General features: G+C 38.0%; 1 protein-coding gene across 1 annotated transcript in view; it reads right to left on the bottom strand.

Moving 5' to 3' along the window:
• The window catches only part of LOC132787361 (serine-rich adhesin for platelets), a 37,591-nt gene that overhangs the window by 9,448 nt on the left and 3,640 nt on the right, over positions 1–24,503 (bottom strand). The window contains exon 2 of the mRNA XM_060794362.1: positions 9,221–9,293. The gene's annotated coding sequence lies outside the window, so the exon portion shown is untranslated. The remainder of the gene's footprint in view (positions 1–9,220; positions 9,294–24,503) is intronic.

A 24,503-nucleotide genomic window follows, 5' to 3' on the forward strand; every position in this document is an offset into this window, starting at 1 on the left:
CAAGTCAAAGACGGATCTGGGTGTTAGCTCGTTAGCTCCCCCCCGATAAAGTCAAATTGCTACTCGTACTCGTTTAAACTCGGTCAGCTGGGCTCCAGAGTTGTGGCATTTAATTGATGCAGCAGAATGCTGTAAGTGTTGGTATTTTTGGCCCAAAATGGAAAACCCGTTTCGAGGCCCGTCAACCCATTTCAATAATTTTGCATTTGTCTTAAACGAATCCAGCGATTGGCATACGAAAAATTGTGCCGCTTGCAGGCCACAAAAGCCAAAAACAGTTAACTGACCGCCGTCTCGAGACCGAATGGGGCCAACAGGTTTAACCAACACACACACAGGAAAGTTCTCTCTTTCTTTTCCCGCGGCAATTGCAGTTTTTATTTTATTTTTTTTTTACTTCTAACTGCCGTCGAATGTTTGCTTTTTGTCGGTTTGCTGCAAGGCGTAAATTGCCCACTCAGGAGAATGTCTCTGGAATTTGGTATACATTTGTAACTCGCTGAGGAACAGCACATAAAAAAGAAGAAACAGAGAAGCGATGATGATGATTGAATGAAAACAGCTGAGGCAAATCAAATGGTCCATTAGCAGAACTGAATTCCAGCCTGCTCCAAATTGAGTCAGAGATCAAGCGATGAAGCGTTGCAAGTTGCAACCTCACCCAATTCACAACTTCTTGGCTCTACAAATCACCACCACAAAAAAGATGCCACATTTCGAATACATAACGAGACGAGAAATGATCTGAGAAGATATTTAAATTAGAGTTTGGCCCGTTGCTGTGAGCTGTGAGATCTCTTCAGTTTTGTGCCACATTTACATGGGAGATTTATGCGTGGCTGCGTCGACAGCTTCTTCTCGGCTTCTGCGTCGTTCCATGTTTATTTATACACGCTGAACGTTATGTAAATGCCATAGATATATACTTTACTATACACATACATATATACACCTGCGATATGGATGCCTTCGTTCCGTTGCGTTCTTTTGGATTATGCAAAACACTATTTTTATATTTATTCCCATCTCATTATGCGTGAAACAATTCAACTCAATGCAGTACTTAAACTGATCCAATATTTACCCAAAAAATTATTAAATGTATGAATATGAGAATTATGCACAACAAATTCCTGAGCTTTAAATGCCTATTTCGGGTTGGGCTCAGATTGTCGACGGATGTTGTGGGCGCCGCTTTTAAATGTCAACATCGCGTTGATGGCCATAAATGGCAGCTGGGCTATTAGACAACAAAGCAAAAATGTTGTTAGACTTTTGGAAATTGAGCTGCTCTGTGACGCGATTGTTCTGATTAGAACAAAAGTCTCAATTAATATATGCATGTTAGTCACTATATATTGAGAGCCATAAATGCCGTTAATTTGGCGTTGTCAAAGTGGAAAGTTGAAGGCCGAATTTAGAGACTCCTACATACAACGAGAGGTTGCTGTTATAGATTATTAATATATCATTATGTAGCATCATAATTTATAAGTGATGAACAAAAATTCTATAACAAACTAAACATTCTAGAATATCAGGAATGCTCATAATCTATTGTCAATTTTGTCATCAACTTATTCTTGAAATAATTTAAGTTATTCTATTGATGAATCATACAACACAAATGAATTTTTAACGTACAACAACTTTCGTTTTATTTTCTAACGTTTTCTTTACTTCTATTTCAAGAATTTACTTTAACTAAACTTCTTCTATTATTCTTCTATAAGCTTCAGCTTATAATAGTACCAATGAAAACTATTTAAAGAATACTATACATATATGTATATGTATACCTTAGCTATGTTAAAAATGCTCATATTCACATTTCCACTTCGTTGACAACATTTCCTTATTTAATTTAATTTCTACTTCTAATGATTCATAAAAATGTGTTTTCACTCAATACAACTTTCGTTTTATTTACCGAAGTTTTCTTTACTTATATTTCAACAATTTACTTTAACTAAACATCTCTTATTACTCATGCATGTGTTCACTTTTATGGCATTTTCGGAAATGATTTTTGTTTAACAACAACTTTAGACACTTGACACATTCACAGCTGCTGTGCAGTCATAGGATATCCGCCATTTGACAAGTTCAAAAGCATTTTGCGAGCGCTGATTTCAATGTCAAACTTCATTAATAAACAAACTCCGAAGTTGGCAAACTGCGTCGCGAGAACTAATTAAGCCAAGGCATTGGATTTCCTAGACTCTGCGCTCAGCTCATAAGTCAGGTTTATACAATTAAAGCCAATCCAAAGATGTCATTAGCCAAATGGCACTCGTTGCGCGTTTGCTTTAGGCGGCCTAAAGAGAGAACTCGAACTGGCCGGATGTTGGGGACTAAAGCTGGAGGCCTGTCAACAGGTATAACAACAAACTTGCGAGACCACAACAACAACAACAAAATGAAGAACAACAATTATAACAGCTGCAGCAATTAAATTATGAAGAAGTTTTCGGAGGGGAGCAATCTTAAGGAAAGTCAACTAACTTGATTTAATGAGCTTGCTTACAAAGGCGCATCTATTGCGATTAAGTGGAAAGATGCCGCAGATTGAGTTGTCAAGAAAACCCAAACAATGAATGCTAAGTGCCGTCAAAGCACACACGTTGATCTTGATTCGCGAGCTTTATGGTTTCACACTACTTATGACCGACTTTAGGTTGCTTTTTTCCTGCAAAATTGTGCTATCAATCAACCAGATCTGCCACCGAATAAAAGAGTGAGAGAGAACTCTTATTTAATATGCTACCATTTGGCTTCCATTTGATGGATGTGTGAATTTGCCGCAGATTCGCAGCGGCTTGTTTGGCTTTGATCAAGAATGTACATAAGCAAAGAACGGAATGTATGTATGTACATGTTTACATCGGAATGTACATATGTAATCATGTGTGGCATGCACTCTCGTTCTTCTTAAGCCAAATGATTCAAGGTTAAGTTCCCAGAGATTGGCGTCGACTTCAACTTTGTTTTCATTTTTTGCGTGCGTGCGGCAAGGGCGAAAGACGAGACGACGCCAACAGCCACAGCAGCATCGTTTTCAATTTTGTTTTTTTGGGGTGCAGCTGCAACAAAAGACTGCAAATTAAATAAATGGAAACGCATTCATTCATGCAACAACGTGGTGTGGCGTGGTCTGGACTGGCGTCTCTGTGGTGCCACAAGAAGAACAGGTTCGACTTTCAGTTGTCGTTGGCGTCGCGACGCACATGTGTTGCTGCAACATGTTGTTGCTTCATTAAATAAATGAGGAGTCCCAAAAGCAGAACACAAATGTGTCACTTACTCGCATCGCATTTCAAGACACCAAACGAGCTCCTCATCTTTTCATTTTTTATGACCACACTGACTAATAAACACAGAGTCCGGTTCTCAACTCTGTAATTTTGTTTAATTTTTAATTATGCACAGTAAAAAAACACTTTATGATGCGTAGAAACTGTGATAAAACTTAAAGTTCTGCTCCGCCAGCTGTGCCAAGCGCAGCCTATAAAAAATATATATACTATAGTATGTAAAATAAAAAGGAAGAAAGAAAAACCTGTTGCGTGGGATTGCGTGTGTATTCGAAAACTTTTGTCGCCGTTTTGTGGCATGCAACAATTTAGCAAGCACCATTTGTTGCCTGTCAGGCTCGCTGCTGGCAAAACCTGGTCAAGACAGTTCCAGTTGCGCTGTTGCAGTTGCAGCTTTGCGGTTGCCGCATGCTGCATGACTCATGCAACATCGTTTTGCGGCCCGGTCAGCAGTCAGCTGCAGATATTTTGACAAGCGTCTGGACCAAATGGCGGCTTTTGTGGGTTTCTATATAACTCTGGGCATTAAGTCATCGTGGCAGTTTGACAATTGTTTACTCTACTCAGCCGGCGGGCAACCGGTTCGCATTCAAATGCGGCGAGAGTAGAACCCATAAAACTTCAGCAAACACAAACACAATGCGAAAACAATAGCATCAAAGCGATTCGTACAAAGTTAAAGTACTACCTGCTTACAAATAGCTATAAATCTGCTAGAGTTATATACCCAGCAAAATGCACAACGAGCGGCTTTGAATGTTTTCATCAATAACTTTTAAGTTTATAGTCATTTTTATATCCGGTACCTATCAGGTAATATAACTTTGTGCCGAATGAGGCAACTTCGATCCCATAAAGTATATTCAATATACCCAATATACATTTCGTTACAATTCAGTATTTTTTGGTATATTTAAATGATAATACTGCAATGTTCATCCTCTATTGTGTACGGGTAGCGGGTATCTCATAGTCGAGCACACTCGATGTAGCTTTCCTACTAGTGTAAAGTATATTAAATATACTAAATATACATTTCGGAATAAATCAGCATTTTTGTGGTAAGTTTCTTAATTCTATAAAACATTTCCAATATACCGAATATACATTTCGTTATAAATCAGTATTTTTTTCGAATATCAAAAATATGAATATTCATTTGGTATATTTAAATGATAATACTACAATGTTCAGCATCTATTGAGTATGGGGAGCGGGTATTTCATAGTGGAGAACACTCGATTGTAAGAATAATGTAAGTAAGAATATTTGTAAAAGTATATTTTTTGGTATAAAACAGTATTTTGTGGTAGCTTTCTTATGTACTTGTATAAAGTATATTTAATATACCAAATATACATTTCGGAGTAAATGATAATACTGCTCTGTTGTGCTTTATCGGAAAGCGGGTAACCGGTATCTTACAGTCGAGCGCTCTCAACTGAAGCTTTCTTACGAGCATAAAGTATACTTAATATACAAAATATACATTTCGGTATAAATCACTATTTGTTCTAAATATTAATTTGATATATGATAATACTGCACAGTTCTGGTTCAGGTAACGGGTATCTCACAGTCGAGCACACTCAACTGTAGCTTTCTTGTTAGATCTGTCTAGAACATACAAGGTAGCTGCGAGTCGTGTTGCAATTATTAGACCATATTTTGACTAAGTTTTCCGCTTATTTGCGACTGCTGATTGCCTTTTTGCGAGGCGTCAGCTGTGTCTGACTTTTATGGCACAATAAAATAAATACAGCAAGCAAACAAAAAAACAGCGAGAACTGCAAACAACAATTATAGTAAATCAAGACAAGAACAATTTGCCAATACCAAGAAAAGGTTGGACTGACTGAGTGGCACACATTTTGGGCAGGCCAACAAACATCGATGTCTATATGCAGTCTACAGTCTACAGTCGAGCTATGTAATTGTATACCAAAGGTCAACAACTATTTGCATTGCAGTTGCAGTTGCAAACACAGCAGACAGACTAGAAACAACAACAGCAGAGATAATGCTCGTAATTTGGGTTTGAAATTGACATTTGAGCGCATGTTAATAATATGTTGCAAAATATTGGTCAACGTGTTTAAATTTCTATCTAGACGTGCACTTACAATTACTTGATACTTCGTATGCGACTCGTTAAATATGCCAAAAGGCCAGCCAGGCTGAGTTAGTCAAGTTGCCAATTTGTTTGTTGGCCAAATACAGTTGTGCAACTGGTCGTATTATTATTATTCAATGCTGGGCATTACGTATACGCCGTGTGTGTGCACAAGGACACAAGGCAATTAGAGACGATGACGACGACGATGAAAGCGCTGTCGAGTCGTTTGGCTGGCCAAGTTCAAAGTTCAAACAGAGAGAGAAAAGCTGCAACAATGTGATAGACGATGGCAGCGATTGCTTGCAACTTTTTGGGCAATGAACCTGCAGGCAGCAACACGATGGCATTAAATAATCATAAATAACTTTGTTGCAGTTACAGCACAGACAACACAAGTGGCAACTGCAGCTTGCAGCTTGCCCATCGACCCGCGGGCAACTTGCGCTTTTCTTTTGTCTTTCTCGTAGAAAGTGCCGCATGACGCATGGCTTCAGCTAGAGAGTTGTGGGTGCCAGCAGCCAAAGCAGTTGAAGCAGCAACGATAACAGTTGCAGCTGTGTATTTAATTGAAGCACAGCTTGCAACGCTGGGCAACTCACGAGCCTGACAGCCTGACGTCGCGTCGTCGGTCGTGAGAAATGAAATCAATTGAGTGCTGGCAGAGCAAAGAGTTTGCTCGCAAGGCATTTGTCTGGGCTTAATTAATCAGTGCAACGTTGCAGCATTTCGCAGCATTGCAACACATTTGAAAGTCAAAGTTTTTTCTGTTTTTTTCGTTTTTTCGGGGCGGTCAACGAACACAACACAACAATTGAGTTGCCGTTTGTTAACACGACCCGCAGCAGAGAGACAGCGTCTCTGACTGTCAGCGCGTGTTTGGGCTTCGACTTGACATTTAATTGGCATTAATTACCTGTGTGTACTTTGCGGCCAAATCGCTTCAACTGACAGCCAACAACTTTCACTGTCGCCTACGCCAAAAATGGCTCGAAGAGTTAAAGAAAGAAATTGGAGGGGAGCGAGGAAAAACTCAATTGAAATTGTCAATTGAGGTAGCTGGCAATATTGAAGCGTTTGCTTGACGCTTATCGCTTTATCTAACGGCAACCATCGAAGTATCCTCCGCCCTCTTGCAAAAAAAAACCCATTAACATTTTGACAGCACGCTGTTGCAATCGCGCCAATTGTTGAGCGCGTTTTTCTAGCGGTTTTTGTCGCGCCGTCTTTCTCACGCACCGTTTTGCTGTTTGTGTTTTTATTTCATTTTTTTTCGTAATAGCATTTTTTGTGCAATTTGCTTTAATGCACTTTTAATGCAGACAACAGCAACAACAGTCTGAAGAGGAGAAGATGCCGCTGCTGCTGTCAGTTTATGGCATTAAATGTGAGTGACATTTTTCTTCATTAAATTCAACACATTGTCAACAGCTTTTGTTTAGCGGCATTCCCTCCCTCACTTCGGCTCTTCTTCCCTTTCCAGTCAACCCAGCACAATGCAATTTTTCAGTTTGTCAATCAAGCGTCTGTGTGTGCGAGTGTGTGTGTGGCAGCCATGCTGTTGCATGTGTGTGTGTAGTATAACATGCAACTCGTATCACAACACTTTAGCACCTCATCATTTGCTGCCCTAATTAATAGGTCGTTCTGCCTCATAAACGCTGCCACACAAATTGGTTCTGTGTCAACATTCGCACGAAGTATTTTTGGAAAAGCTTAAAATACTTTTCAAAAGAAATCGAGATAAATTTGTCTTGCTTTTGTTTCTGACTCGTTTCGAGTCGAGTGTAATTTTGTTAGAAATGGAAAGTTTTATTGTTGTCGCTGCTCATTCCAAAACAAGCAACAACAAAACAACAAATCTCTCAGACTAAACGCTGAAGCAGCTGCCATTTGTTTTGTCTTCATTTCTTTACATTTTTCTAAATCTGAAATTCTCCGCAATTGTCTTCTGCTCAGCGTTTAGCGGGAGTAGCATTTGCCACCTATTAAACTAATTATAATTGTATTTACTTGTTTATTTTAAATGCTTGCCAACTCAAGTCGAGTGATCTCGCATGTTTTATTATTTACATGGCATAGCAGAGATGGCAGAGATTATTATCATTCTGACACGAAAGTCATTAAAGCAGTCGACTTTTTGAACTTGTAAAGCATAAATTATTCTTGAAAATGCTTGACGAGCTGGGGGCATCTAATTATAGTTGTAGAGTAAAGTATACGAGTATTTAATAGTTTTCTCTTTGAGCTGGTTAAAAGAAATGCTATTGCAAATTCATTATCTACTTCTATTCTGTAATGAAATTTCTCTATTTAAGAAATACTTTTGACCTCAGCATATTTTAGTATTCCTGCTTTTTTATTATTTGGTATATTTTAAGAATAATACTGTTTTGAAGTCAAGAATGCGTCACCTATTAATTTCAACTACATCAATAAATATGTTGCTTCATTAGTCAAACTTGATGTGTTTTTAGAATAAATGATAGCTGGTCATGATAATTTTTTCTCTTTAGGTTATTCTGTGCACAATTTTATGGCTTATCAATTGCCATAAATCTAACTCCCTACTTGAAATTCTATAATAAAATTTCTCTATTTAAGAAATACTTTTGTTTTGGCTGATAATCTATTTAAGAAATACATTTGCTTTGGCTGATAATATAGTATATTTTGACCTGTATGATATATACCAAATATGATATTTGGTATATTTTAGTATTTTTTGCGGTTTATCATTTGGTATATTTTAAGAATAACTTGAAATTCTTTAATGAAATTTCTCTATTTAAGAAATACTTTTGCTTTGGCTGATAGTCTGGTATATTTTGGCCTTTATGATATATACCAAATATGATCTTCGGTATATTTTACTGTTTTTGCGGTTTATTATTTGGTATATTTTGACAATAATACTGTTTTGAAGTTAAGAATGCATCAACTATAAATTTGAATAACTACAACTAATAATATGTTTGTTAATTAGTCAAACCTAATGTGCTTTTAGAATGAATGAAAGCTTGACATGATAATATTTTCCCTTTAGGTTATTCTGTGCACAATTTTATGGCTTATCAATTGCAATTAATCTAACGCCCTGCACATTAAAGTGATTATTCAATTAAAGTGCTGGCAAGCAATCGTCACATCTAATTTGCTGTTTGGTTTCACTTTTGAAGCTTCTTACGCTCCCTTCTCCAATTTCCCACTCTCCTCTCTCTTTCTTTCTCTTTCGAGTTCATTGATTGTCATCTGGAAGCACTGCACACACACACACACACGTACACACATTGTTTAATATGGTGGCAAATTAAGGTATTCAATTGAAAATGCTGCTAACGAACTGCAAGTTGGTGAGTTGAAGCCACACACTTCAACGGTTGCCAGTTGCCATTGCGATTGCAATGTTTCCCGGTGTTGCAACACGGGACAGCCCGTGAGAGTTGTCCCCCTCCACCTCTCTCCACTCTCTCCAAAGGCACAAACATTGTTAGTGGCAGTCGCGTCGAATTACAAGTGTTTTACATGCCAGAGTCTGACAGGTCTTCAATTGCATTCGCAGCTGCAGTTGCACTTGCAAATTACACACTCAAACACCAGTTGAAGAAGTGGGCGCTTTGCTGAAGAAGTGGGCGTGGCTCACAGGCCAAATGGCCATGTTGCATGCCAAGCAATTGAAATGCGGTGGCGACGTTTCGCGGTTACGCATTTTTGCATTCTGTGTGAATTTCGTTGGAAAATTATGGCCAAAGAAAGAAAGAGCCAGAAAATAAAAAAGGTAAATTTCGCTTACCCGTTTAAACTTTGTGTGTTGCTTTGGCACGTTTTGCTGCTCGTTTAGCTTGATTGTTTTCCAGTTTGTTTGCCTGCACAGAAAAATATGAAGCAACATTTATTTCGATTGTTGTCAAAAACAATTGCAATAACAACTACAAAAACTACGAGACATTCGACTGTGAATATTCGTGCATTCTGTTCAGTTCAATGCCCTGAGGGCTGCATGCAATTTCATTATTTTGTATTGTTTTACTTTATTTTCAAGTTTTGCAAATCGAATTACCAAATGTTAAATCCGTGCCAAGTCTCTTTGCCCGCCCGCAACATTGCGCGGCGCCAAGACTCAAGCAATGACCCGAATTCGATGCACGTTACGCTCGTATTTCTTGCCCCCTCCATCTCTTCTTTATCCCCTCTCTCTTGGCCAGACCCAGACTAAGGTGTTGGCATTTGCAAGGCATTTATAATCGACACCAAAGTCTGTAATCGAGAGCCAAGCTTGTATTGTGTAGTGTCACTCTCTCACCAAGCTGTTGACCAACTTGCATCGAGTTTTATGCACTTGAACACTTTGCTTTTTATGCCTTTCAATGCGCAGTGCAAAAAAAACACACATAGAAGCGTTTTATCAAGGTTAACATGCCACAAGTTGGTAAGAGGTTTTTTTTTTTTACTGCTGTTTGCTGGTTGCTTTTACCATTATGAAGCAGCTTCGACCATGGCTTACACTTGTTCTTCTGACCCGAACGAACCGGCCGCCAATTGCCAATTTGCTTTAAATCAAATGGCATTTTGATTGGAATTGCACTCTACACAGACGCTTTATGGTCACAACCAGTATAAATCAAAGGCAATTAGAAATATTTGCATAATTTGCACTTTAAGAAAAAGCACAAATTGCAATTTGCGTGACATGTTTATGCAGTTACAAACTACAGGGTTTAGCTTCGATTTGCAACGGGAATAATTACACAGTTACCAGTCTAAGTTGGTCTGTAACCACAAGAGTTTAATTAAGTTTACATCAAGAGGTTGAACAACAATATGAACTAATTGCAAAGCGAGTAATAATTTATGTATCTTGAAACCCATTTTGATGGATCAATAAAAGAAACAAGTAAGAAATAAGATAATCTCTACACATTTTGAATAACAGCGAAACAATGAAAAAATCATTATAATCTTTCAAATATACCAAAAAATACTAGAATTTACCAGAAGGTAAAGCGATATTCTTACAATTAAGATATATCATAGATACAAACCATACCACATTGTCAGTTAAAGCAAACAAGATCCCAATAACCATTATTTCTTCAAAAATTGATAAGTTTTTTAGTTGATCTCAACCAATTTTTCATTCATTTTAATTTTCAATAACAACGAAACCAAGAAAAAATCAGTATTATCATTGAAATATATCTAACAGTACTCAAATATACCAAAAGCTAAATTTAGTATAACGATATTATTACATTCATGATGTACCGCATACAGAAAATATACTAGATTATCAACCAAAGTAATGGACACCCGAAAGCGATTATTTTTAGAAAATTTTTTAAGTTTTTAATGTGATCTCAACAACATTTTTATTAATTTTTATTTTCAATAGCAACGAAACAGAAGAAATCAGTATTATCATTGAAATATACATAGAGGTATTAAAATATACCAAAAGCTGCTTTTCATATTGAAAATATACTAAAATATATATTAACCAAAGTAAAGCGATTATTTTTAGAATAATTTTATGTTTTTAATTTGATTTCAACCAAATTTGTAGGATTCTTAAACTATAAATTCCTTGGTATATAAATTTAAATAACTTTTAAAGCAATTTGCCATCGTTTATACATTAAAGGAACTTTTATTAAAGCTGTCCCAACTTGTATCTATCCTTTCTTAAAATCGAAGCTATAAAATCGAATTTAATATATTTTCCATTTCAACGAATCAATTGCAGTTTCGCACTCCTTTCGTAATTTAAAAGTGTAAGCCAGCTGCAAGAGCATTGAAAGCGCAGTCAGAAATCGCAGATAAATCAGATCAGTTAACAGGTTAGCCAAGAGGTCGGGTTGTGAAGTTGTTGTTACTCTTGCTGACAACTGTTTAATTAACAGAAATTCCATTTGGTCGGCTGTTGGATTTGATCATTAGCATCAAGAGTGACAGCAGTCGAGTGTGGGCTGCTTTCAAGCGGAGAGCAGAGAAGAGAAGAGAAGAGAACTTGCTAAGAACTGGATTTGGATGTGGTATCGGAATCAGTCATATGTAATTAATTGTTTTGGCCATTTTCTATGGCTATCGTGTACAGTTAATGGCCCTGAAGGGGGTGCTTTGTAATTCATCGTTGTTGGCTGCTATTGAAATTGCCTTTGTGCGTTTGTTGTTTTCTTTTTTCGGTTAGAGAACTGTGCAAATGGGAGCTTGATTTGAATCTACAAGAAGTAACAATTTAAATCGTTATTGCTGGCATTGCATGTTCAGGAAGTCTGCTCAGCAGAAATTCAAACACCTCGAAATGGGTAAATGGGAGTAAGTGAACCCCAGAGCATCCGCTGTGCTAAAAAGAAGTGTGTGTGTGTGGGGAGAAGTGATGATAATAAAGCAAACACTGAAGGTCATTACCGGAAAAACGGGTTTTGTGTCTTGTCTACTACAGCATTGAAGTGAGTAAGCATTTGGCATTAAAATACCGTTGGGATTATGGCACTGAATATGCATGGGCGTTCGCCTTAATAGCCAACTCTAAATGCCGCCAGTTGCCAGTTTTCCAGCTTGTCTGGCAAGTGGTCGATGCGTCGCTTCACTCAAAACTGGCTGCCACTACATGCAACAACTGCCACAGCAGCAGCAGCAACTGCATCTCCATCTGCATAAATTATGCAGCCAGACCTCGAGTCATTTTGCAAGTTGTCATTCGTTTGGCATGGGCAAAGACAACAGACGACGACAACAACGTTGCCAGTTGTTGATGTAGTTGCTGTGTTGATGAAGATGATGATTGGGTTGCAGATGCATTGCCAAGCAGCAGGCCAACGCCTCGTCTTGTTGCTGCTGGCAACAACAAGTGGCTGCAAAATTGATTAGATTATGTGCCAAGAACTTTTCCGACTGTCCTATTAGCGCTTCAACAACTTAACAGAGTTGCAAACAGAAATGACTAACAGTAATCTGTGAAAAGTAGTAATTGCTATAAGCTATGCATCTTTGTCTTTAAGCTGATAAATTTCCAAATAATTGCAGAAAAATGTGTCAAATTAAAGTTAAGTTGAAGTCAAGATTAAGTTAAATTAAAGATACAAAATTAACAGCTGTTACTTAACAGTCTGTTGTCACAAATGTTAATAAATAGTTCAATTTGCAGACTTTAGCTAATAAAGCTGACATAATCTAAAACTTATAACTGCAATCGAGTTCAATAAACTGAAATTTGACTGCTAATTAAAGGGGAAACTATTGTTACTCTATTGTTATCTTCGAAGAAATGTTGTCAACTATTTACTTATGCTTGAGAAAACTTTCTTATCACTGTCAAAGGCCTTGACATTTTGCTAGTTAAGCTTAGCATTCCTATCAGCTTATTTACTCGTTCATCATTATCACATTCTTGATTTAAAATTCACTATAAATTAAAATACTGTTAACACTCGCTGTTATCATCAGCCTCCGCTTTGGTATGCATCAAATTCTATGGCTGTCTTTAAGCTTATAAATTTGACATAATTTTCATAGCCAATAGCTTAAGAAATTCTTTACACTCGCAACTCGCAGCTTCTTCTGGTTATTTGAGCTGTAACTGTAGTTGACATCAATGGGCTAGTGAGAAACCGGTTAAGCACTTCTAATGCGTACATTATGAAGAGAGGCTTTTATGATTGGTTATTTATGCGCAGTCAATGACACAATCCCCCAAAAGCCCAAATGACTTTGTTGCTTATGCTTATGCCATGGCTAATGCCGTTCTTTTCTAACCGTTAACTGAACTGAAGCTGGCCAATGCAAGCAGCAGCAGCATTCGAAATGCAGACACTCGATCAGCCACGTTGCACACACACACAGAGAGAGAGAGAGAGACTGCAACTTTCTACAATAACAAAAAGGAAAAAAACGAGTTGAGTGGCATCATTTGCTTTTTGTAGCATGTCTACGCCCAAGAGTCGAGTCCGCGTCCGAGTTGAAGTTGAAGTTGGAGACGCAGTCGCTCCTCAATTGAATGCTTCAATGGAGCAGAAAACGCTTGGTAGCTACGATCGCTTGATGCTGCCACTTGCAACATGTATGGCGCATGGTGCATGGGGTATGTCAACCCGCCGTTGATTTGCAGCAAATGTCACTGCAAATGAAGCTCAAGTTAATTTGCTCAAGCATTGACATTGCCTCGCCTTCGCATCAGCAACAACAACAACAGGGCATTTCCATTTGCATTTCCACTTGAGCGCAACGCTTCTTAATTTATGCATTAATTTCTGTTGATAACTCACAAAGTTACGGCTAAAACGCAACTTAATTGCGCGCACACACAAACTGCTTGTAGTCGAGGCTACAAATTGCTATTTAGCTGCACAATTAATTTGTCAAAAACCAAATGGACAGCTTTGCTTTTTGCTGTGTTGCAGTTGCATGCTTCGGGCAGGTGTTGCAACTTTCACCTTGACCGGTTGCAAAATACTCGCCAAGACTCTGGCCTTATTGCAATGGCCAGCGGTGTAGGCCAACAACAAACAACAAATCTACCAACGGATGACGTCTCATCTCTGTTTGTTGAGCCTAAACAAAGAACTTCCCTTCACGACGAAATGCGAGCCAAATTCAAGCTGCTTATTTGCATTTCAAAGCTCGGCAAATTGAAAGAGTTTTGTTGTACTTAATTAGCAGCAATCCATGAGCACAATATAAACAATCAAAGACGAAAGCTTCTCTCTCTCAGCAAAGCATGAAAAGCCATGACCAAATATCAAATGCTCATAGAACCATTATTGATCGAAAGTTGAACGAACTGAGCTGAGCTGCGATCGTCGTGATTATCAAATGTGGTAGCCCAGCATGGCAAATGCTTTTCAGCTACGTAAATAGAATAGAATTACACAGAAGATGGAGAACGATTGAGAGAATGAGAGGCAGCTCTCAAGTCCATAACTAATTAATTAAATTTCAGCAGCATTCTGCGATCTATAAATAATAAAATTTGACAGCTAGAAAGGCATTCACCACATGAGCTGTCTTGTTAGCAATATATTTTTGGGCAACTTTACAATATAGATGTGGCGATAAGCAGGGAAATTTCGTGAGAGCTTAAGCAAAAGATTGATCGGAGAAAGAGGAAAAATGACAGCTGCTTTGCTTGATCAAGAAGTTGCACAAAACTAAGATCACGTTTAGTTTATGAACAGCTAATTTGCTGTCAAGTTTTCAACAATATTTTAAATAAATTCGATGCACTTTTAAAGAACTTTCAAGACCTAAGATACCCGAACTATATAAAGAGAATTAGCAAATATTTCCCGATACATTTTGACAGATGACAAAGTATCCAAGTGTTGCGATTATTATAAAACACTGCAAAGCTGACAGTAATATATTTTTGGGAAACTTTACGATGTATGTAGATGTGGCGATAAGCAGGGAAATTTCGTGAGAGAGCTTAAACAAAAGATTGATCGGAGAAAGAGGAAAATTGACAGACGCTTTGGTTGATTAAGAAGTTGCACAAAACTTAGTTTATGAAGAGCTAATTTGCTGTCAAGTTTTCAGCAACATTTTAAATAAATTAGATGCATTTTTCAAGAGCTAAGATACCCGAACTATATTAAAGAGAATTAGCAAATATTCCCCCGAAGATAAAGATACATTTTGACAGATGACACAGCAACAAAGCATTGCAGCACTCGTTGCGATTATTATAAATTACTGGAAGATGGTATAATGTTTGTCTAACGGCGACAACAGCTGTACGTATACTTGTTACGCTCACTGTGCGTGGCAATGGCATAGTTAACATAGCTATGTAGATTGCAAGGGGCAGATACAAGTACTACCTGAAGCTGTAGCTGAAGCTGAAGCTGGTCACCTCATCTGAGACTCAGCGCAAACGCAGCACGCAGCTCGCAGCTTGGCAGCTCGCAACTTAATTACGCGCCTGCACATAAAAAAAAAAGCAAAAGTAGCGTTATGTTTCAGTTTCATTGGCAGCCAAGCATGACGAGCGTTGAGGGGGCGGTGGGAGAGAGACAGAGGGAGAGGGAGAGGGCACTCAAGAAACTCGAGAAAATAAAGATATGCCATATAATATTTTTGTTGAAATTAAATTAATGCTTTGGCCAGATAAAAGGTTAAGTTTACTTCTCTCTGTGTGTTGTGGAATTTTCTGTGCTTTATGACACTGCCAAATTGAGTTGTTGTTGTTGCTTGTGTTGTTGTGGCTGCCACATAAATCAAATCAACCCAGAGACGTACCGTTAAACATGTGGCAAGCAACTGCAGCAGCAGCATTCCCCCCATTTTTAACACGCCCGCCTAATCAAAGCGCTTTTGTTGAGTGAAAATGTTCATTGCCGCCAGCATGGAAATGCATTTTCATTTTCTAAGCGACGAAGAATGCAAAGACAGAGAGAGAGAGAGAGAGTGCTAGAGGGAAGGGGAGGGGGAAGAGCTGCCTTCCCTCTGGCATGCCACAGCGACTTCCTCATTTATGCACTTCCCAAAACAGCAGCTCGAGCCGTGAATGAAACCATTTTACTTATATATATAATTAGACCTATATCATTATGCATTTGTATTTGTATCTGTATCTATATCTGTATCTATGGCTGCATCTGCGCGTGTGCTCATGCACCCCTTGTGTTTATTATTAGTTCCCCTTGCGTCTCCACTTAAGTGATCAGTTCCGTTTGCAGCGGCAACAGTTAGAATTTCAGCTAGGAGACAATTGCATAATGGGTAATGGGAAAGTGATGTCACCTTGTGTGCAAAACTAGCCGGAAAAGTGCGCCCTTAATTGTGATTGACAGCATCCTGCAAGACAATTTGCAAACCAGAAGAATTTGAATTGGCATTTGAATTAAGATGGCAAATCTTTGTGCGCTAAACTGCGGAAATGTTTAGCTATGTTATTACCTTTAATAATTTCTCTTTAAGCTTGTACTATTGTTACTTATTCAATGCACAATGATTTTCCACAATTTTCATCATTAAACACAGCGCACATCGAACTCCCTTTAGATGGGCTTTGTGTGTTGTTACACAATTATGGTACATCATCGTGAATCGCGATCGCGTTCATTGCCTTGGCTTTCACCACAAGTGCGTGCTTAACATTGGCTTAACATGCGTTTAACATTGAATTAACAGCGCCCACGTCATTCGTCTATGAGTCCGACCTTAGCCTTGGCAAACGCAAAAACAGAAAACCAAGAAAGAAAAAAAAAAACAAACTCACATGCAAACAGCCGCATTATGATAATATTATTAGCCAGAGGCAAAGACTGTGATCTCTTGTTGTCTATATTTTCCATTTTTGTTGAGCGAGATACAAGCATTTTTGTTTATAGATTTGTGGGCGCCCCTTGACCTCGTCTCCCATTGCAAAATGCCCCGTTGTTGTAGCCGGTAACACAGCAAAATGTGATCTGAGCTCGTCTTGAACATTAGCTTTAGCTGTACAAACCGGTCAAGAGCGCGGCATAAAACATTAAAAAAAAAAAAAGAAAACACCGTTGCGAAAAAGCATTTGAATTTGAGCATCGAGAGAGATCGTTATGATGATGCATGTGCGATGTTTATAATGGGCTTGTGAAATTCCACATATGTGCAGAGATGACCTTTTGTTGAAGCAGCCTTCCCCTTGAATATATGCATTGTTTATTTGCTTGCATGTCTGCCACAGCACAAATAATATCGCTAGCTTGGCCTTTTGGCAGTGGGAACTCAAGGCACACATGCAACACTCTCTGCATAAACAACAACAGCAAAACAAATCAATCAAGCGATGCGAGTCGCAGCCAAAAGTCATTAACATGATCGCTGCCCCCTTGCGGCGCCAACCAAGTTGGTGGCTAGTTCGTTCTTTAAGTGCATAATTACATTCGATAGCCTGCTGGCTGGCTAGCTGATAAGAGCAGAGCTATGGCCCATTAGAGGGCAAGCGCATTAAAGTGTAATAAACGCGGAAGGCGCAGGCATTACGAAAATTATTATAATAAGTATGCTGCGAAGCATCCGTGAGATGATGCACATGTTGCTGTTGCTGCTGCCTCACGCATCTCAGCAATTGAAAACATTCAAGTGCTAGGCTGATCTGCATAAGTGAACGCCACGTAATAGATACGCAGCCATGTTGCAGATGCAACACAACACAACACAAGAGGCAAGAACGTCGACCGTTGTTGTTGTTGTTGAGGGGTCGTTGTTCATCGTTGCCTGGGAGCGTGGAAGCGATTTGATGACTGAGCGCCTGTAATGCGGAAAGCGCGTAGCACGTAGCACGCAGCACGCAAAATGTATCTGCGAGATACATTTTAGCTGCACACAAAATTTGGCATTCAACAGCAACAGCAACAGATTGGTGCTTGGCATAATGGACAGCCAGCCAGTCTGTCTCTGTCTCGTGTACTCATAATATTTTCATAATAATGAGCAGGAAGTTTCGAGTCGAAAAAAGAAAAATACACCAAAATCGGCTTATGGCATTAAGCGACATTCAGTGTTACGACGAAAATGCGAGACATCAAGACAGACATCGACGAGATGCTTTGGCGATAATTAAAAGCGAAACTGTTACAAAGTACTTTTAATGGTCGCAATGCATAGTTTAGATACATATAAGTTGGGAGTGAGCGACAATTGCATAATAATTTGTCTGCATTTGGCATATAAGTGTATCAATTACATTTTACACTAATTGCAACAAATCCGCTTGCGATTGCATTTGCCGTTAAATTCAATTTGGTAACTTAATTAAATTACATAGTTAATCAACGATTTTTCAAGCTCTTGCAACACACTAATCGAATTTGCCATGCTACACGTTGTGTGGCACAAACGGAAGCCAACATTTTTCATAATCATATGCATGTTGAGTTTATAAGAAACATTTGCGCCTTGTGTTCCCATCTATTCGCCTATTCAAATATATTCGTTGCGGAAGTCTGTGCGTTGGCCAAACAAACCAGTTTCCAATATTTAATTGCACAAAATTGTAATTGTGCTTAATTGTTGCGCAAACCGGCCTCAGACTGACTCAATCTACAATCGACAATCCACACACAGAGATTTGCCTTTGCTATTTTTGTTGTTATACCCGCTACTCATAAGATAGAAGGGTATTATAAGTTTGTGCATAAAGGAAATATATGTAACAGGAAAAAGGAGACATCTCCGACCACATAAGGTATATATATTCTTGATCATCCAAGTCCCTGTGATATAGCTGACAATCTGGTATATTTTGTCATTTACATTTAAAATATACCGAATTAATACTCTGAAAAAATACTAAAATATGCCATTTATTTTGTATATTGATATATTATAGTATTATACCAAATACAATAGAGTAAAACAGTATATTTGATTCTTCACATTTAAAATATACCTAATTAAACCTCTACAAAAAATGCCAAAATATACCATAAATTTCGTATATTTATATATTATAGTATTATACCAAATACAATATACAAATAACAAAACAGTATATTTGATTCTTTACATTTGAAATTTGCCAAATTAATACTCTGCAAAAATACCAAATTGATACAACACAAAAATACTAAAATATACCAATGGCTCTATTGTATATTGTATATTGATATATTAATATACTAAATATAAACTTTGTTATATTTTTAGTATTTTTGTGGTATATTAATTCGGTATATTTTAAGAATATTACATTGCTTTGCTCATACTCAAAATTACAGGTATCTCTCAGTCGAGCACACTCGCCTGTAGCTTTCTTACTTGTCTTGTTTTGTTTTTGCTTCTTTCATAATTGACTTTGGCAGCTTGTGAGAAAAACCAATAGTCTGAGTTCCAATCCGATGTGGGCATTGGTCATGTCATGCAATCGAAATACGGAACCGGCTGACTTCAGCTGCCGGCTGACTCAGCGGAAAAGGGCTCAAGTAGCTCGAGCTCGTTTCCAATTGCATTCGATGAGATTTTTCACAGTGCTGCGGCAAAGTGACATTTGTATCTGACGAATATAAGCCTGCAAGGCAGAGGGGGGCGTGGCAAATCACGTTGCGCCGACTGAGATTACACAATCTCTTGCTGCCCACACACACACACTTGGGCCACTTTCAAATGGTTTTCACTTGCTGCAACAAGCCGGGCCTAAAGCGAATTTGTTTAGAATGATGTTGGTTAATTTTAGAAAGCGGCGCCATTGAGTTGCAAGTCGCATTTGCTGCACGTGCTGCACATGAATCATGGCACTCGATCGATTCGAAAGGAGCGACTAAATCATGCATCGTTGTAAAATTATGCTTAGAGGCGAAAGGAACGTGACTATGAAGGATTTACACATGTCTATAAATTGCATTGCGGCAAGCAAGGGGCAAGCAACAAGCAACAGTAAACAGCGTGCAGCGTTGGCGGCAACCACAACAGCAACAGCAACAATAGAGGCAAACAAAAGCCAATGCTGGCAATCAGCGTTGTTTTTCTTTTTGATTGAGCGAATTTATTTATGTTGTCCGTCCGTCCATCGGTTTGTCCCTCTATCTTTCTAGCGTTGTTTTGTTGCGCTCTTTTGTCGGCTTTGCAAAATCGTGGCTTGTAATTATTGGCCATTATTATTGGGTCTAAAAGCGCACAAGCCGTTCACCGCACACAACACAGCCGGAACTGTATCATCTGACCAACTTGGCCAACCAACGTCTAGGAAACTGGCAACTGGGCAACATCGTTGTTGTTGTTGGTTCACGCTTCAATGAGTTAATAATCAATGCGGCTCATTGTTTTGCCAATAATGCGAATAAAATTGCAACAAGTGCAAAAATGAATTCAATTAGAAAATCGCCACACGACTCTCCGACTCCAATCGAATTGGTTTGCAAGTCAATTTACCTATACCTTGCGGGTTGTCATTGTTTATTAGCCTGATTGATTGAAATTCTAGGGAAAAATCAATTGACAAACAGAGAGAGAGAGAGATAGAATTATACCATAGACAGGTAGAGAGTGCGATAGAAACCAGTTGAGGAGTCATCGAGATTGTGGCGAAAATTATAATGAGCAAGTTGGGGACAAGTTTTAAATCGTTCGACGTGTGAAACAAGCGATGAAATCATGCAGACCCCAAGACCACAATTCAAGGTTACGCGCTATATAATATTGTATGAGTATATAGTATATACTTTTCGTAAATACCAGACCAAATGCGCACAGAGTTTGGCCCCGCTGAGTTGTCATTTGTCAGCCAGGCTCAAAGTGATTGAGCAATTAGCCAACGCTAGCAACAATAAGAGGGCTACAGTTGAGTGTGCTTGACTGTAAGATACCCGCTATCCATTATCAATGAGAGGTAAGCATTGCAAAAGCGGTATTATCGATAAAGTATACGAAAATAATATTTGGTATATCAATATACTAATACAAGTAAAATACCATGAAGTACAAAATGTACCATATACCGCTATCTATTTTCAATAAAAGGTAATTATTGCACAAGCGATATTATCGATCAAAATACTACAAATTATATTTGGTATATCAATATACTACTACATGTGACATATACCATGAAGTACAAATTATACTGCTATACATTTTCAATAAAAAGTAATCATTGCAAAAGCGATATTATCGATGATTGGTATATCGATATACTAATATACTTGAAATATACCATAAAGTGAACAATATACTAAATCTATACAATACCCTTCTACCCAATGAATAGACGGTATCAAAATACATTTATCACTTAGTATCTAAATATGAAACAAAGTACGCCAAAGCAGCTTACACAACAATGAAATACCCTGTAGCGAAGTGATATCAACTTAATTGAATTAACAGAGAAAAAGAGAGTATGCTAAATTGATAATTTTCCGTAAAGGAAAAGTTTCTCTTACTTGGGGCTTATGATTCACTTTTATTGACTCACTAAGCTGAGCTGACGGCACATTACAGGGTATCAAAATTGAAAGTGATTTCATAGGGTTAACGAAGCAAGACAATAAGCAGCACAACACATGCAGCAGTAAAGCATTTGGGTTTGGGTGCTTTATGCACCAAAGTGCAGGCAATAAACTTTACGTAAGTGGCCAAGACTCGCATGAAAGTGTTTTCTGTTGTTATTGTTGTTGCTTCACTATGGAACAAAACAACGATATTTCACATAAATATATGTGTTTGTGTATTTATGACATTTATTGGTACATCGATCCACATCGACATCGATTCGTTGACCCAAATGTTGTGGCGTCAGAGGGCCATTAGGCAGTCATTAAAGCGAGCCAAGATCGAGAAGATTTTTTTGACCCAAAGGCGTTTGATTCTCTGATAGCTTGACTACAATTTTGCTGTTGATCGTCAGGCATTTTCAAGTTGTCTTGAGGCAGCGTTAGAAGCCATTTACTGTTCTTCTGTTGATTGACATGCTAGATTGTATCTGTATCTTTAGGCTGTGTGCATACATGTATCTATCTGCATTGCTCTAACCTCATTTACAGTTGAATGTGTGTGTGTGACGCAGCTTGGCCTTTCTCAATAGGCTCATTGTAGTGCCTGACTCTGCCACAGACTCGACGTTTGTGGCAATATGGCAACGGCAGCGGCTTTTCTTCCGCTTTTAACGGTTCATAATTGAAATTATAATTCAATTTATGTTGCCTCCATCAAGTCAGTCGACTGCCGACTGCTTTTGTTTGCCACACTTTGCTTTTCAATTATATTCAATGCACATTAGAAATTGTCTGACGGCTCGCTCTCTCGAAAGTGTTGCCAACAGTGAAAGATGCAATCACAGATTCAGCTACAATTGTATCTGTATCTGTAAATGTATCTGTAACTCTGACTGGCGTGTTTGGCGCTGCGCCTGCGCAAAAGTCGTAAGTAAGTATGACTCCAAATTCGATTTGATTGTGAGATACTTTTTTGTCTGTCTGACTGTCTGTCTGTTGTTTAATATTAAATTTCATGCACACACATTCCGTCGTATTGTAAATAAATGGAAAAACGTGAAGAAAACAACAGAAATTATTTTACAATGCCGTCGTCGCCGACGCTTGCAATTAAGAACGCTTTCATTTTTCACTTTTCTTCCGATGCCTTGTTGCCTGTGCATTTTCTCATTCAAGCCGAAAAACGTAAAAATATAAATAAAAAATAAACTTTTACTGAATATAATTGAATTAACATTAACACACGATGCGATACACCCAACTAAAGATGCAGATACATATCCAATCGAGCTAAAGATACATACATTCATACATGCATTTATGCACGCAGATCTAAATCAATTTTCACTGATCATTTTTACAGTTTTCATTAAAATAGTTTGTGCCCCAATCTGCCAGCACATTAACTTTGAGAAATTGTTCAACTAATTAAAGAGACAAGCAATTCTTCTTCTGCCCCTCAAATTATTTGTTCTGCTACTCGAAAATCTTTCAAGTGTGCGAGCTATGTCCAAAAATAGCAACGAAACTGAAATATTTTTTTTTGGGGTCGCCTCGATATACATAGAATTTGAGTATTTTTGAGTATTTTTATGTGAGAGGGATTCGATGCACTTGAGAGTTTTCCCCAATTGGAAGAAGTAAGAAAGTTACAGTTGAGTATGCTCGACTGTGAGATACCCGCTATCCACTTTGAGTAAAGTGCGGTAGAAGTCTTAAAATATACTAACTTAATATACCGAAAAAAATATACTGAAAGCTATATTTGGTACCATAGTACTACATAAAAAATATACCAGAGAGTACAGATTGTCAAGGAATGCAACTAACAGCAACAGACAAACAAAATACTGAAATATACCGACAACTATATTTGGTATTATAGTACTTCATCAAATATACCATAGAGTACAAAATATGCCAGATTGTCAGCCAATACAGTGTCGGCTGTGGACGTTGATCAAGAATGAAACCCGCAATCCTTTGCAAAAGTGAATTATCGAACAAAATATACCAAATAAAAATACTAAATCATATATTTGGTAAATAGGTATATTACTAGCTTTACATGAATAGCCATGAATGAATCCCACAATCCTTTGCGAAAGTGTTTTATCGAACAAAATATACCAAATAAAAATACCAAAACATATATTTGGTATATAGGTATATTACTAGCTTTAAAATATGCCATGAATGAATCCCACAATCCTTTGCAAAAGTGAACTATCGAGCAAAATATACCAAATAAATATACTAAAACATATATTTGGTATTTAGGTATATTACTACTTTTGAAATACCAAAATACTTGCCTGTCACATACATTTTCTACAAAGTTATAATACCCTTCTCCTCTATCGGTACCGGGTAAAAAAAAGTAGTTGCAGTAGTCGCATAAATTTCTCTTCGACTGATAAGAGAAGCCCCAATAATAATGAGGGTCAACAGCAGGCTGCCTCAATTATTTACAATTTCATATTGATTTGTAGTCAGCGCCTCGCTTTTCATTTCAATTTCGGCTATTTTTGGGTGTGGCTGGGGAGTTTACTTCAATTATCAGTCGCTGCATAATTGAGTGCAGGCCCCCGCTTTGACCTCGTCTCAGCATTGAGCTGAGGGTTGGAGCCGTAGTCGAAGTTGATGTAACAGACCAACGCATCAGCGGGTGTTTTTTTGTTAAAAATGCCCGCACGCGTTTTGCATGCGTTTAAAAACGCTTGCGTAAGAGTCGCGAGACAGTCAAGCAAGGTGCGGTTGGGTTCGATAGAAAGTGTCGCTTGTTTTGACGATTCACGCGACACATTTGTGGCATAAATTAAGTAATTTTAAGCATACGATTATGTGGGCTGCCAAATGTCTCTCTCTTTCTCTCTTCAAGTTTGTTTACAACTTTATATGGCATGTACTATCCATTTATCTACTTATGAGTATTTGCTGGGCTTAAAATATTTTGATTAATTTGCAGTCACCTTTTGTTGTGTTGATTGTCTTTTCGGGACTATTAATTGTTATGCGATTTTAATGCCGCTTTGTTATAATAATAAAAATGAGCAAAGATGTTTGCTTACATAAACCCCTCTTCATATGTATTTATTGTTTGGAGATATTGAAATTGGTTTATATATATAAAAATTAATCACATGTTTGCATTGTGCACTTAAC

This window comes from Drosophila nasuta, chromosome 2R (assembly GCF_023558535.2).
Source record: "Drosophila nasuta strain 15112-1781.00 chromosome 2R, ASM2355853v1, whole genome shotgun sequence".
NCBI classification, from domain to species: Eukaryota; Metazoa; Arthropoda; class Insecta; order Diptera; family Drosophilidae; genus Drosophila; species Drosophila nasuta.